The 16,724-nt window shown below is 46.3% G+C and overlaps 1 long non-coding RNA gene across 1 annotated transcript; it reads left to right on the forward strand.

The window, feature by feature from the left end:
• The first annotated feature begins 586 nt into the window (after nucleotides 1-586).
• On the forward strand, nucleotides 587-16,128 carry LOC125758040 (uncharacterized). The gene is made up of 5 exons (XR_007415756.1): nucleotides 587-850; nucleotides 1,722-1,850; nucleotides 3,548-3,687; nucleotides 11,345-11,445; nucleotides 15,963-16,128. It is a non-coding gene; the product is annotated as an uncharacterized LOC125758040 (long non-coding RNA).
• Nucleotides 16,129-16,724: the final 596 nt, after the last annotated feature.

The following is a 16,724-nucleotide window of genomic DNA, read 5'->3' on the forward strand; positions in this document are numbered from 1 at the left end:
GTGAAACATGGGAGGTCCCTCATGTGTACATAAATTTCATTTGACTGTTCGTTAATTCTTACTTTTAATTAATTATTTTTCTTTTTTATATGCTTCCTTTCACTACATGTTTACTCACATTCTGCGCGAAAATATCTGTCTTTGCGTCTCATTCACTGTTCATTGTATTTTTGTTCTTGATGTAATCGCTATAACTGTCAATGAATATTGCAATCGTACTCAAACATAACTGCGTGAAAAAGAATGTTAATAAACTTGAACGGAAACCCCGAATCTCCTACATGTTTGTTCTCTACGCCAGCATGTGCCGTTCAGAAGAAGCTAACCTGCCCGCATAGTCTCCAGAGTTTTCTTTTCTTCGTTTTACAGTTTATCAGCGCCATGTGTGGCCTACACAACGAGCTTATACCGCAACTACAAAGCTTGGTTTCAACGGGAAACTCCTCAGAGCGCAGGCTCACACGCGCGAACGCACGCTAGCGAGTGGCAGCGCCATCTGCAGGCTGGATCGCGCAATCTTTCCACCTGGCAGGCTCGCTCACGACACTAAGGAGACCTTCCTACCAGGCAGATAGTCACCAGATGCAGACCGTGCGACTTCAGTCTCTGCGACTGCTTTGTTCGGTGTGACCGACGGACGCGATTCATAGTTTTGAAGAACACCTTCAAATGTTTCCGCACGTCAGTGAGTAGCAGCGCCGCAATCCTTTCTCGACGACGCGTTCTGTGGCCCTGGAATGCCTTGACGCTCGGGGACGGCCGGTAGCTCGGCGATTCCTCGCTTGGCGCACCATTGAAAACCGGCGGTCATCCAGCAGTGTACGCTGCCAGCGTATTTTTATTGCCAGAGGTAAGTGAACGTTACGCTTCGTACATTGGGAGTTGTTCTTATTATAGTACGCGTTGTCGCCGAAGAAAATCGCATAACGTGTTGGTAGTGTATGCGGTTGTAGTTGTGCGGATTATGCTCGCGCATGACATTTGTCAAGAACGTAGTCGGTAGTGTTATAAAGTTTTGGTAATTAGCTCGCTTGCACGCACTGCTGTACGCTAATATTTGCTGAAAGGAGACACCATTTTTGTCAGGCTCACCATTGTCATGCGTTTTATGCATGTCAAATTTATGCATGTCTCTTGACAAATTACTTGGAGTAACGCCACGAAACCGAAGCTTCAACATTCATTTCGTTCGCACGAGCTCTGAAGGAATAATCATCAGCCACCGCGTGAATCGTGAATCGGTACAGTGGGAGAAATAAAGTGTATTCAGGGATGTTTTCTTTAGGCGTGCATTTTATTCGTCATTAAGTAACATGACCCTCAAAAGCGTTTAGGTTAGCATTCTTTGACATTGCTTATCATCTTTCAAGCAATAGATAACATAGATTTTCTAAAAATGCAATTTCTGCAGCATGACACTGTATTTTGTTCAGTTGGTTTGCCCCATTTTTATCCTTTATGCACGTTGACCTAATTTGACAAGCCGTACTTTCAGCTGAATTTTCAATTGCTTTTAGCACTATATGTGCGTCCGTGTATTGAAGTCCCACCTCTCATCGCATAATAATAGCTTGTGAAGAACAACGTTTGTCTTGAATTAGCCATTTATCAGAGCTCTTCCTCCCTCCTCAAAGGGCAAGGTGCTGCTGGCACACCTGCTTCGGCTTTTCTTAACCTTCTTTTTTTTTTTTGAATGCTGAAGTTTTTTGCAACATATGCAGGTAGCAAACAGCAGTGCCAAGAGAAGCAGTGGAGTGCTGACCATGCAGTCCAGAAGGTGGCTGAGGCAAGTATGCTATAGGAGGTGCTTATTCAGGCAGAAGAAATACGCATCTATAGCCAACGTAAAGGTAATGTACAAAGTTCCATTTAACGAAGAAGAATCTTGTTTTGAGCTAGTCATGTCGAAGGGAAACAATGAGTGCTAGATAAATGAGATTGAAATGCAGAGTAACGATGTTATGTATGCCAGCAACTAAAGTTTATTCATGCAAAAGGGTTATTTCCAACTGGTTCATTTGGGGGAAGAGCCCACAGTTTCCACGAATGGGCATACCTGGTAGCCGTTGCACAACCTGTTACTGTGTTCTCGCACTCATTATTATGTGCCACTTACTCTTGTGACGTTCCACCAAGGTGAAATTACTTCACATAAACAGCAGCGAGAAGGCTCTTGCTAGCCAGTTCAATTAAGACAGCGTTACCGTAGCTTTTAGTTCCAGTAAACCAGCTAAGCTGTATAGAAGAGCGTACTCCATGTGTTTGTCACCATGGACAGTGCATTTTTCCTGGGAACATGGCTTAGTTTTGCAAAGGAAAATGTTGCCTTTCTGTAAAACATGGTACTGGGAAATGGCATTGTGCCAAAAATATTAAGGTTTATGACTTCTTGCAGCACGCATTGTTGTACAGGGATGTTAGCATTTTCATAAGTGCAATGCATGGTGCCTGAAGAATATAGCGGCCCACTTTAAAATTTATAACTTCATGATTTCAACATCTGGGACAGACTTTACTGTATACGGTTTGTTTCTGGAAAGCTTCAACCTATCTTCAAGGCCAATACTGAATTTGCTGTGTACATTTGGCTGCACATTCTCATCACTTATGCTAAACAAGAGGCTTGAGTGATGTGTGGAATTCTTGTCAATCAATTTTATTGATTACCTCGGACAATCTATTCTGCTTCCCACAGTTATTGGGTGCTTTGTGTGCATGTGCTATGCATGCTAGGAATGAAAACACTGAATGCAGCTGGCAGCATCAACGAGTACAATGCCCATAGGCTAGTATGAGGTGCGAAATGTTGCCACTGCTAGAATTTACATTATGTGTGCATGGTACAGCTGATTGTGTAATTTAGCACTTTCCAGCTACTTACGCAGTTGGAGCAGATGTCGATCATGTTTACTGTGGTACGGCACGGCCACCAAGTTCGTGCATTCTGCATACCAGGAAACCTGACACGAAGCAACGTATTGCTGTGATGGCAGCTAAGTGAGAACGAATGAGTTTGTCTTCTCTGTCCATTTGTCAATACCATTACACAGGCTTGTTAAGTGCATTCAAGCGGCTTTAGCAATGCACTTGCAGCTACAGAGCCAGTAAAGACAGCCAATTTCATCATCAGAGTTCACTCTGCAAATCCCACTTTCCATAAAGGGCATTGTTTTGTGATAGCTTAAAGTCAAAACTTGCTCAATTGAACACTTCTTGGTGTCTGACATGACAGGAATTATGATAATTGTTATATCTCATGTGAAATTATGCCATTGTTTTTTTTTTCATATTCTTACTTTGTATACACACTTTACGACTGCACCCTCCCCAACCGAATCTTTACTAGTGCTACATTCTATTATGGGTGAAAACAATTATTGAACTAAAAACCAGGCCAAGGAAAGCAGTATGATGCTCTGTAATGGAGGAGGATGCTGCTATTGCAGTGTTTAGTCTAGAGCTGAATTTAATGAGAAAGGGCAGCAATGTAGGTCACCTGTGGATATTTGCAGACCATAATTGTGTTGTGGTCATTTTGTTATCGCAGGAAGAATCTTCAAAAAGCAGTGCTACAAGGATGTGAGCAGCAGTTTCCCTTCAACGAACGGGTCAAATTCATGGAAGCCACGTGCCTGCTGCTTCTGGCCTACACAAATATGCAGCCACCATAGTAAAGTTCTTGCAAAGGTGTGAGACATCCCTATGCTGCATGGATTGAGCATGTTAATTGCCTGTTTTTTATAGCTTATAGTAATATGTCTACAAGTGTAATTCCTTCCAGTGTATGTTTACATTCTCTTAAAGGGCCAGTCAGCAGGCTCCTACTTCTTTTTTTTACACCTCCCAAACAAGCTCGCTAATTCGTACAGAGGGCCGCAGGAATCACATTGTGCGAATGTCAGACACTCCACTTCTAAAAACAATAACCGCGCCTCCTCTTCAGCGCTTGACCAGTCCTCTTTGCTGGCGAAGTGGTGTAATGTTGCCTATAAGCAACATTAAGTAACGCTGACTGTTGAATAGTCCTCTGCAATACGAAACGGCATTTTGGCTTTGTGATGATGCAGTATCTGTGGTTGTCACAAGTGTTGCGAATTGGTTTATCTCGCCAGTGCTTTGACTGTGCTTCCTCACTGCACCGCTCTGGAACAGTGGCACGCCGAGGAAGCCCCTCTTCAGGATGGTCAGGCTGAGCGAGAAACTGAAACCAGCTGGAATGTTTGTTCTATCCCCTGTGGCTTCATTATTACACCTGTAAAGGCGTTTATTGACGGCGGGATCGATGGCGACGATGCGCAGCGACGACAGTAACGACAGAGCGCAGACTCGCAGACCCTCACGAGCAAGAGCACGAGGGGCGTGCTCTCCGAGAAGAGGGGAAGAGGGCGACCCACTAGAAGGCGCTGAGGACGACGACCGATTACAACGTTCCGATGCTTCTGTACAACTACCCCGGGTACGAAAAGGGAGCCGTCTGGCGACCTAGCAGCTGGTCACTATGAGCGGGTCATGGTAGGGCTTGAGGCGCTCCACGTTGACAATGTCGCGGCCTCGACGGCGCATGTCGGAAGATGGGTCGATGGGTTCAATCAGGTAGTTGACCGGGGATGTGCATTCGACGACACGGTAGGGGCCTTCGTATTTGGGCAGCAGTTTCGAAGACAGGCCAGTTGCAGTGGTGGGGACCGAGAGCCATACGAGTGCTCCAGGTAGGAACGTGGGTGCAGAAGTGTTGGTCTCACCGCGGATGCTTTTCTGCCGCTCTTGGTCCTGCGTAGTAAAGGTCTTCGCAAGCTCGCGACACTCCTCAGCAAGTCTGGCTGTGGCAGAAATAGGCGCACACTCAGATCGATCCGGCTTGTATGGAAGGATTGTGTCGATTGTGTGCGACGGGTGCCTGCCGTACAATAGGAAAAATGGTGAGAAACCAGTGGTGCTTTGAGGGGCGGTATTGTAGGCGTAGGTGACGAAAGGTAGAATGGAATCCTAATTTGTGTGATCGGCGGCGATATACATCGAGAGCATGTCGCCGAGTGTGCGGTTAAAGCGTTCCGTGAGCCCATTCGTCTGCGGGTGGTAAGCAGTAGTTTTGCGGTGAACAACGTTGCACTCTTTGAGGATGGCTTCGACGACTTCCGACAGGAAGACACAGCCTCGATCGCTGAGAAGCTCCTGGGGTGGACCGTGGCGCAGCATGAACCGGCGGAGCAGAAAGGAGGCTACATCGCGCGCTGTAGCCGCTGGGAGGGCGGCAGTTTCGGCGTATCGCGTAAGGTGGTCTACAGCAACGATGGCCCAGCGGTTACCAGCCGAAGTCAGAGGGAGTGGCCCATACAAATCGATGCCAACGCGCCCAAACGGCCGGTCAGGGCAAGGTAAAGGTTGCAGACCTGCTGGTGACTGGTGCGTTGAAGTTTTGCGGCGCTGACAATCGATGCAGGAGCGAACGAACTTCTGCACGTAGCGGTACATGCCTCGCCAAAAGTACCGTTGGCGAATGCGGTGGTATGTTTTCGATACCCCAGAGTGCGCACACTGCGGATCGCGTGGAACGATTCGCATATTTCAGAACGCAGACTGCGGGGTATTACTAGTAGCCACTGGCGGCCGTCGGCATTGTAATTGCGTCGGTGGAGGAGGTCGTCGCGAATGGCGAAATGGTGGGCTTGACGACGCAACGCGCGAGTGGATGGTGTTGCCGAAGGATCAGTGAGCAAGTCTAGCAGTGAAGCGATCCATTGATCCTTGCGCTGTTCGGTAGCGACAGTGTGAACGTCGATGGAACAGACGGCATGGTGAGACATTGAGCTGTGGGTATTGTCGTCAAGCAAGGGGGAGCGTGAGAGTGCGTCGGCGTCGGCATGCTGGCGTCCGTTGCGGTACAGCACGCGGATATCGTAGTCCTGTAGGCGAAGTGCCCAGCGGGCGAGGCGGCCTGATGGATCCTTCAATGATGACAACCAGCAGAGTGCATGGTGGTCGGTGATGACATCAAATGGGCGACCATACAAATAAGGTCGGAACTTCGTAAGGGCCCAGATGATCGCCAGGCATGCCTTTTCGGTGACGGTGTAATTGGTCTCGGCTTTGGTGAGCGTACGACTTGCATATGCCACGACATATTCAGGGAACCCTGGTTTGCGCTGCGCAAGGACAGCGCCAAGGCCAACACCGCTGGCGTCTGTGTGTACCTCTGTAGGGGCCGTAGGGTCGTAGTGGCGTAGTATGGGAGGCGACGTCAACAGACGACGGAGCTTCGCGAAAGCGTCGTCGCACTCTAATGACCATGAATTGAGGGACCCGTTACTTTCGAGGAGCTTCGTCAGCGGCGATATGACGGTCGCGAAGTTTCGAATGAAGCGCCGAAAGTAGGAACACAGTCCTACGAAACTGCGCAGTTCTTTGACGGACGTAGGTTTGGGGAACTCGGTCACGGCCCGAAGCTTGGCTGGATCGGGAAGAATACCGTCCTTGGACACGACGTAACCGAGTATTGTCAGCTGCCGTGCTGCAAATCGGCACTTCTTTAGATTCAGTTGTAGACCGGCGTCACTCAAACGCGTCAAAACATGCCGCAGGCGTTGAAGATGCGTTGAGAAGTCCGGAGCGAAAACAACGACGTCGTCGAGGTAGCACAAGCAGGTGTGCCATTTCAGGTTGCGCAGAACGGTATCCATCATGCGCTCAAAGGTGGCGGGCGCATTACACAGCCCAAACGGCATGACGTTGAATTCGTACAAGCCGTCGGGCGTGACAAAGGCGGTCTTCAGTCGAGCGTCATCAGCCATGGGTACTTGCCAGTACCCTGAGCGCAAATCGAGAGACGAAAAGAATTCTGCTCCTTGCAGGCTGTCAATCGTGTCGTCTATTCGCGGTAGTGGATACACGTCCTTACGAGTGATCTTGTTGAGTCGTCGGTAGTCCACACAGAACCGTCCTTCTTCGCAACAAGAACGACAGGAGACGCCCAGGGGCTGTTAGCAGGTCGAATAACATCTCGTCGAAGCATGTCGTCGACTTGCTCGTTGATTACACGGCGTTCTGTGGGAGATACGCGATATAGACGTTGCCGCAGTGGTGGCTGGGCGCCAGTGTCGATGCGATGCGTAACGGCGGAAGTGCGGCCGAGAGAAGTTTGAGCGACATCGAAAGAAGAGCGAAATTCGTCCAACAGGCCCAGAAGCTGGGAACGCTGGACCGGTGTAAGGTCGTCAGCAATGGAGGAACCAAAGACATCAGCGGGTGATGAACCAGACGTCGAAACAGCGCCGAGCGTACTGGAACTGTGGCAGTGCATTTCATCTGGTTCGTCCATAACTTGTGCGTCTTCGAGGGGTTCCACGCTGCCGAGACATTCCCCTCGGACCAACATAACACTGTACGGAGATGGGTTGATAACAAAAATTGACGTACTGCCCTGAGTGACTTGCACGGTCGCGAAAGGCACCAGCATGCCTTTCCTCGTGCAAACACGGTCAGATGGCGAGAGAAGTGCAACGGTGTCGGAGAGACTGGCGCAGTACACTGACACCGCCGTCGACGAGTTTGCAGGCACCTTGGTGTCGTCTTTGACAAGTACCTTGCCCGCAGCCGATGGACTGTCTGCCGGCGCCAATTCAGAGAATGGTGAGAGCTCTATTTCGGCTGGTGCGCAGTGAATGACGGCGTCGTGGCGGGAGAGAAAATCCCATCCTAGGATGACGTCGTGAGAGCAGGCAGGAATTACGATCAATTCGACGGCGTACAGAGCATCCTGAATAATGACGCGAGCTGTGCACACCGCTGTTGGGTGAATACTTTGGGCGCTGGCTGTACGGAGGGAGAGCCCGGAAAGCGGCGTCGTCGCTTTTCGCAGTAGTCGGCTAAACTTGGCGTCCATAACGGATACGGCGGCTCCAGTGTCGATAAGGGCAGATGCACGAACATTGTCCACAAACACGTCAATCACGTTCGAGGGGCTTCGCTGAGGGCTTTCGCAGTTCGATAGCGTCGCAGCCCTTGCCTCGTGGACTGCGACGACTAGTTTTCCTGGTCGCGTGAGCCCGGACGTGGCCGCATCGGCGACAGTGAGCGACGTCGTGGAGACGGTGAACGGCGGGTAGATGGTGCGGGGCCGGACGTCGGTGACATAGGCGGCGCTTGGTCATAATAAGGGCTGCTTGATGAGCTGGTCAGGGTTGATGCGACCCGAGGCGGCTGCACGCGATTGCAGTAGCGTGCGACGTGACCGGCGCAACCGCACGCAAAGCAAATGGGGCGGTTGTCGGAAGTGCGCCAGCGGTTCGCGGGTCCCATCCATGTCGCAGAACGGGATGGACGAGGCGGCTGCTGATATGAGTGCACTGTGGGCAGCAGTCAGGGCCTGGGGACGACGTCGACGTATGTAGGCGGCACAGCCGCGTCGAAGGCCTGTGGTCCGACGACGGCTTCGGCGTAACTCCGCGGGCCAGCCACAGGAATCGCTGGGGGCGGCCTGGCTACAGCTTGCGCGTAGCTTAGTGGTGCAGGCACTAGAGGCGGCTGGTGGTATTCGGGAATGACCTCCGCGATTTCTTGCTGAATCGCTCGGCAGAGAGGAGGCAGAAGTGTAGTTGGCGGCTGGTCAACATGCTGCGGTGGAGTGAAAGCCAGCAGAGAGACCTGGCGCGCAATTTCCTCACGCACGAATGACTTGATTTCGGCGAGCCTGCGAGCCGACAAGCCTGCGAGATCAGCATCGCGTGATGGCGGTCGACGGGTCATCAAGCGCTGCCGGCGCAGCTCCTCGTAGCTTTGGCACAGGTTAATGACCTCCGCCACTGTGCGAGGGTCTTTGGCGAGCAGCATCGTGAAGGCATCGTCGTCGATGCCTTTCATAATGTGCCTCATCTTGTCAGATTCCGACATGGTGGCGTCGGCTTTCTTACACAAATCGAGGACGTCTTCAATGTAGCTGGTAAAGGTTTCGCTGGCCTGCTGAGCTCGTTCTCGCAAACGCTGTTCGGCCTGCAGCTTACGAACGGCAGGGCGGCCAAACACGTCGACGATGGCGGTCTTGAAAGCGGACCACGTCGGGAAATCAGATGCATGGTTGTTGTACCACATGCCTGCCACACCCGCGAGGTAGAAAACCAAGTTGCTCAGCTTGCCTGCTTCGTCCCATTTATTGGGGAGGCTCACCCGTTCGTAAATCGTGAGCCAGTCCTCCACGTCGGTGCCATCCGCGCCGGTGAAGACAGGAGGGTCGCGGATACGGGGGACACCGGGACAAGCGGTCGGGGCAGGAGGCGGCGTTTGCTGAGCGGCGTCTTGCGGCATGGTAGATGGCACGGTACGGGATCGAAGCTCCAGGGGCATCAGATGGAGAACGAAGTTGTGGGGACGGTACAGCACTCTCCACCACTTTGTAAAGGCGTTTATTGACGGCGGGATCGACGGCGACGATGCGCAGCGACAGTAACGACAGAGCGCAGACTCGCAGACCCTCACGAGCAAGAGCACGAGGGGCGTGCTCTCCGAGAAGAGGGGAAGAGGGCGACCCACTAGAAGGCGCTGAGGAGGACGACCCATTACAACGTTCCAATGCTTCTGTACACACCACTTAATCAAAAAATTCATGTGACAACATGTTCACGTTGTACAAGCATGCAGTTGTCACAAATTTTAGACTCCGGGGTTGTTTAGGGGCCCTTTAGCCTTAAATTATGAATGGTAAATTCACACGTCACATGGTTTTCTTGCTTTATTTTTTGCAATGCTCATTTTTAAAATAGCATGTCAGCTTCTGTGAGTGGTAATTTATACATTTATCATACAAAACATCCTGCTATATTCAACAAGTGTTATTATAGATTTTTCATGGCACCAGAGCCACCTGCTTTTTGCCCCGTGGCAGCTACATGGAAGTTCATTGCTATGCTGCTTTGTTTAACTGATATCTTTTCAATCAATGCGTTTCACAGTCCAGGGTGTTTGGTGTATTTGCATCTTGATGTGTTTAATATCATACAAGTGATGGATTTTTTTCTGTCTTCTAGTGTTTACTTTGCAGCTATTTAACTGTGGTTTTCAGGGGCATATCTAGACAGGAACATCAATTCTGCTAAGCTTTGGTTCGAAAAGAGACGCTGAACAGGAGTTCCTTAGGTACATGCCCTGAGCGCCAGCCCTTTGGATTACAGAAATATCTAAACTGCATAATGTCTGCAGCTCCTTGCTTAATTGCATCTCTTTCTTCAACCTACAGCTCTTTCCATAATCCTTAACATTAACCTACATTACCAAGTGAACATCCCCTGCTGCAATACAGTGGTTATAATGGTCAGCTGCTGATCTGAACTGTGCGGGTTCGATCCTTGATGAAGTGGTTGCACTTTCGGTGGAGGTGCAAATCCTAGAGGTTCCTGTGCTCTTAATTTGACGTTTATATTACAGAACCCCATTGTTATTATAACATCAGCAAGTGGACAGAGTGGTAATTCTAGATTGTATACATATTTAGTATAACAGACAGCTGAGCTGGTTGGTAGGTATTCATGTTAAAAAGGCAGGGCATGCAAACATGGACACAAGAGAGAAACCAAGACACCACTAACGCCAACTGGAAAGGTGGACAGTGGCACAAAATAAAGTAGACACAGAAACTTATCTGTGCATGCTCAGGCAAGAGGCAATACCTATCAATCTGGCATGCGCGATAGTCTACGTGAGAGATAACTGCTCAAGCATTTGATTTCTTCTTTATGCTAGTTAATCGACGATTGGCTCTCTTGTGCACTGCCATTATCGATATGCCAGGCCTCGAGTATTGGACGCATTTCTTCATTCATGTGCTTGTACAAAACTGCATTCATCGAATTTTGGCATGCATTTATGCTCTCGACAATGTAAAGGTAGATTAGGTGATGAGCCTCCAGTTAGTGATCTCAGCGTTTTTAGGCGTCTTGACTCTTGTGTCCATGTTTGCATGCCCCATTTTTTAACATGTATTCATATAGTGCGTAAGAGAAATAGGTTATCTAGTGAGTTATTTGGAAAGTAAGTTTAGGGCGAACACCAAAATAGCAGTGTAAATTAAATTTAAGCGATGAATGCTTCGGGTTGGATTAGGAAACGATATAATGGCGAAATATAGCCGCTTGCTCTTTGCTTATACTTGTCTCAGTTTCTTGTCTCGTATGCTTTGACAATGACCAGGTGTCGTGTTGGATGCTACTAATTGGTTATGAGCTATACATAGACAAAGCAGCGGCTGTTTGGATGCTTTCTAAACAGCTACCTCATGGGGAGAGAAACGTTAATTTGGGTTATGTGAGGCATGCTAAAAAAAGTCGACTTGTTTTTGATGTTTTTGTTTTCCTGGCAGACATTCTACACGAACTTGCCCAAAGGCGGAAGGAAGGCACGCACAGATGGACGCACAGAAATCATGGGGCTACCGTAGAAGCTGTGAATGAGCATTAACCTGTGAGTATGTGTCTTAAACAATTTGCTGAAGCCTTTTATTTTGGCTGAACATTCGTATCGATGCTTTGTGTTCCCTGATTTGTAGTGCAATATTGTTACACCCTGTTGCTTTCACAACAGAGCTCTTTAGTCTGGTACAAGGCCCAAAAAGTTCGACCTAGATGACCAAATTGCGGCAGCCAGTTGTTTCCACAATTAATGCATTAGTGTAAAAAAACGCAATAGACGGAGCACAAGAAAAAGGAAGACACAAACAGTGCTGTGCTCGTGTGCTCAGTCTTCTGCACTGCTTTGTTTACGCTCTGTCATACCAACACACAAGCATCCATTTTAGCTTATGTAGTAGTCCAGCTCATACACTTGGTAACGTTCTCCAGTGGCAGGATTACCGGATATCTGGCTTGTGAAGTCAATCTAAAGTGCATGCCTGTTCGTGTAGACTTGTGTGCATCCACCATTGATATTGAAATGCAGCTGTGTTTTAATATTTTAGCCAGTATAGGTCGTGAATGGAATTTGGAGCTGTGACAGCAACACTTTTATAGGGGGCGAGTTACTAAATTATTGTATACTTGTGTGCATCCACCATTGAGATGGAAATGCAGCTGTGTTTTAATATTTTAGCCAGTATAGCTCGTGAATAGAATTTGGAGCTGTGACGGCAACACTTTTAGAGGGGGCGAGTTACTAAATTATTGTGTATTTCTCGATGTTTGCATGTTATAAAAACATAGCTGGTTAAAATTAGTCCAGATTTTACGCTATTTCTTAACATATGACCTTCCGTACTGTTCGAAGGCATTGAACCATATGAAATGCTTTGTGCCTTTGTGTGTGTGCCGAAGGTTAGGAGTCATTATACTAGAGATAGATAAAAATAGGTCAGAGGTTAAAGTAAATTTTTCGCAATCAACTTCTTGTGGGCAGTTATTCAGAGCAGGGTTTTGAAGTAATTTAGCAATACAAGCAGATTAGTGCTCTCTGACAGTGCACACTGTTTTATTTTAGTACCTATTTGGGTCATTTTACGCCAGTGTGCCAGGTTGTTTTTTTTTGACCATTTCCAATATTTTGTAAAACTGGTGCTGTTATGTTTCAGTGTGGGAAGTAGTCATTCAAGCGTTATTTTCGGGGAAAGAATTGCATGATGCAGCAAAGACCTTTCAAACTTCGCACGCAGAAATGAAGCTGTGTCAGGCAAATTAATTGACACATGATTATTGCGTCGAGCTATTACTACAAAGCATTTGTTTCTTTAACATAGTCAACAATCTTTCATGACTATGATAGTCGAATTTATTTTCATTTCAATTTATGCTATTTGCAGTCGTGAGGAAACATTGCAAAATGCAGCATTTTTAAGTATATTGTAAAAACGACTGAATGTTTCATGTGAAATATATTCACAGTATGAGTTCAGTGCATATACCAAGGGTTGAAAATGCTGCTGGCAAAAAGAAGCTAAAATGTCTTCAAAATGGACACTTGGAAGAAGTAGTGTTTGAACCCATATTGCGGGCTCTCTTTCACTGTGTAGCAATCCCAGCAAAAATGTTGCCTACACATCATAGTGTGCTTTCCTCGTGCGATAATTTAGACAAAGTTTTTAAGGTGTAATATTATCTTCAAGCGAAAAATAATTTTTTTCAAATGAAAAATACCAAGGCTGTGGGAAGTTTCTTGGAGCTTTGCCTTCACTGCACAGCATATCATTGTTCTTGCTTGGTACTTCAGACAGAAGTATTGCTTAAATCTGCAACATTTAGACTTGCACTATATGAGCACAGGGGCACCCGCGTGAATCCTGTGCCAATGTGCTGTGCAACGAAGGTCAAGGAACGAGACTCTGTGCAGGCTAGGGATTATTCACTTCAGTAAATTTTTCCTTGCTTACAACCAAGCAGTATATATTTTTTTTAAAATGGAATATAAATTGCCAGCAAAGTATACCACACAATAATGTCTTGGCGGCATTTCTGTTTGGAATGCTACATAGCAAAAGCTAAGCTGCAATATGGGTCAAAAGCTATTTTTTCCAACTCTGTTACAGTTTGGCTGCAACGTTTCTGTTTATTTTGTTTTCATAGTAGTTTTATGACAAAGTGGATATCTATTTACTTATTTATTTATTACTTGACAATACTGCTGACACCAGTAAGCAGTATTGCAAAGTGGGCTACAGTGATAAGTTACACATAAAATGATCTTGCTAAGCGAAAACAGGAGCATAACATATACAAAACACAAGATAAACCAAGAACATCTATACAACCGTCTTAAGGAAAATGATAAGGGAACAGCACAAAATACAAAGGCAATGAACTTTAGAAATCAACCTTCGGTATTCCATACGAAAGAATTGGTCTTTCTCCTGATAAATGTTAACATTAGAACTTCAGCATTTTGCGGTGTTTCCTTATGGCTGAAAAAATGTAACTTGAAATGCAAATTAGTAAACTATTTTAGCCATGAAACACTGCCACCTTCAGATTAGAGAAAGAAATATTCTGCATCAAAACGGGAACAAACAGCGCTGGACATGGGACGAAGAAAGAACAATAGACGAGGGTGCTGTTGCCCTCGTCTACCTTTTTTTTCCGTCCCGTGCCCAGCGTTGTTTGTTCCCATCGTAATCGTGTACTAACCAGCACAGTTAGGTGCTCTCCTGAAATATTTTGCGCTAATTGCTCAAAGCAATAACTGTATAAGTTATCTTGCATGACGCAGTTTCACATCTGTAGATGGATGGATGCTATGTGTGTTCCCTTTAAAGCAAAGCATTGACATGCAAGTGGCCAAGCTCAATTTTTGAATTGGCTTAATGCCTTTCCTACCTGAATTAAATTTCTTTCCTTAAAAAAATTATAATAGGTAGCTTATTTTTCGGCATTGTACATTAAGACCCTGCAAGTTTGTTTTTGGCTGTTCTCGCTGCTTTTCCACTACCAATCCTCCATCTGTCTTTTACTGATTTCTCTTGTGGATGTGTTCATCTTTATCAAGCTTTCTCTAAGCCTAGGGCTTCCTGAGAGCTAGTTCCCAACACGCACATGGGTGGACATTTTTACATTTATTTAAAAGGTGGTCCGTCATTTCCATACCTCTCACAACCAGTGCATGTGACGCGTACCTACTGGATCTCACTTTATGACTGCATATTCTAAGGAAAGATTACCTCGCTTCAGACATTGCACTAGCTTATCATATGCTTCCCTCCTTACTTCGTCCTTATTCTTGTGATAGTTACTCAGAGCTTTTCATTTTTAGTATTTGCTGTCCATTAAATCATCTCCACCTCTCTGACATTGCACCTAACGCTTATCGTGCATAAAGTTTAATGCATGCTCTCAGCATCACGAAATTTCGTCCTGGAAATTATCACTTGACTACAGGTATGATCTTTTTAGCAGCATGATCTTTTTCAACAGCAAAGGAGTTCGTTAAAAAACCACCTTGTATACTTAAAATTGGGATGACTAATTCCATACCTCGTTTATTAAAGTTAACCTCTTTCAATTTCCTTACGCTTGTTCTTTGTGTTGTGCTTGCCTCATGGTTTGCAGTCTTTATGGATCTGGTATATTTAAAGAGTTGAATAGCCGGTCACCTGCTTATGACACTGCAGCTTAAGTATTGCACCCACTATCATTGCCATAGTAGCATTTGGTACAGTAGAGGTTTGTAATGAATGTAACGAGATGTACAGCTCATGAAATAATTGTTGAACAACGAATGTTGTTGGAGCTAGTGATTAAACAAGAGGACTCGTCTTTAGAGGGGCAACGAATTGCATCAAAGTTGCTGCAACAACTTAGACACATCAATTCGTTGAAACATTGGCTCCAACAACACGCTTTGTTCAATGGTTTGACATTCATTCAAGCCGCCATCTTCAGCTCAGCTTTTGTCGCGTCAAGATGTACAGGATATACTACTGTCATGTTGTGTTCTGATAGAATTCAAGAGCTGTTGACAGCAAGCCTTGCTTCTCAATTTAATTCTCATCCTTTACGTTTACACTTTAATCTTTGTCATCTTCAGCCTTATTATATGTGCACTGCAGCAGTAGACCTTCGCAGTGGTCTACAATTCGCCTCGTCTTGTGCGAGCCGATTCCATTTTATACATGCGCAATTCTTCATTTCTTCACCCACATAACTCTCGGCCTTCTCGGCAGCATTAAGTACAAAAATTGTACTTTTGCTTCAACATCATGACAATAATTGAATAGAATTGGTAATGCACGTACATAAATACTCTTGCAGTTAGAACATAGTGTGTTTAACCCTGAATTCTTGTGTACTATTGCAATAAGTCTTCGTAAAATTATGCTGCTTGTCCTTCATATGATCAGAACGAGTCCAGAAATATCTGCAAAATATCGTTTCTACTTTTTTGATTTCTGAAACAGTGATGCTAAGGGAGGCCATGTGCACATGCACCATGGCAATGTTTAAATGGGTATAAATTCTGAACATTGCTGTTGCTCTAGATGTTTTCTTTCACTTCCTTTTCAGACGTACAGAAAGGAGCGAAGTGGAGCTGTCCATGGGCCATGCACACAGTTTCATAAGCAGGCTTGCAACACTTTTGACAAATATGTTCCTGAATACATCTGCCAAAGTGGCATTTAAAGAAGCATGTAGTAGTGTACTTCACTGTTTATTTGGCATGAAGCAGCAGGAATGCTTCCGTCATCAGCAAGTTCACACAGTACAGTGCATCTACACATGGCATGCTACCCCCACATCTACCAGCTCGGGATGTGTAGCTTGATTGTAAAATGTTTACTTTGACTTAACACAACAATTAACAAAATGACATGAAAGTTTTGCCACCTATGCAGGCGACATTCTCAGTATACGCTGGCAAATATAAGCGGAGTTTGACCAGTCCATTAGTCGCACATTTCCTTGTAAACATCTCGTAGAGGGCCGCTGTTGTTGCAAGCCAATGCGCCGTGATGAATGAACCATGATTCCAAGATTTTTCTTTTCCTCTGACCTTTGTACACGAGGTAGCATCGTCGAATTGATTAGGTCAAAGTTATGCCTTGTCATTCAGCAGCGTTCAACAAGTTCCGTCTTAGAAAACGTTGCATGGGTGGTTTTCGCAACATCCTCTTTGTGTTCTTTAACCTTCGATCACCTTCTTCAACCCATTTCGCCTATTCAAGTTGTGTCGCAATCCCCACATTGTACTTCGTAGGTGATCCCACTCTAATCTTCGGCGGTGTTTGTGTATACAGTGGAACTTCGATTACAGTCGCCGACCGTTTA

The sequence above is a fragment of the Rhipicephalus sanguineus genome, chromosome 1, assembly GCF_013339695.2.
Source record: "Rhipicephalus sanguineus isolate Rsan-2018 chromosome 1, BIME_Rsan_1.4, whole genome shotgun sequence".
Lineage (NCBI taxonomy): Eukaryota > Metazoa > Arthropoda > Arachnida > Ixodida > Ixodidae > Rhipicephalus > Rhipicephalus sanguineus.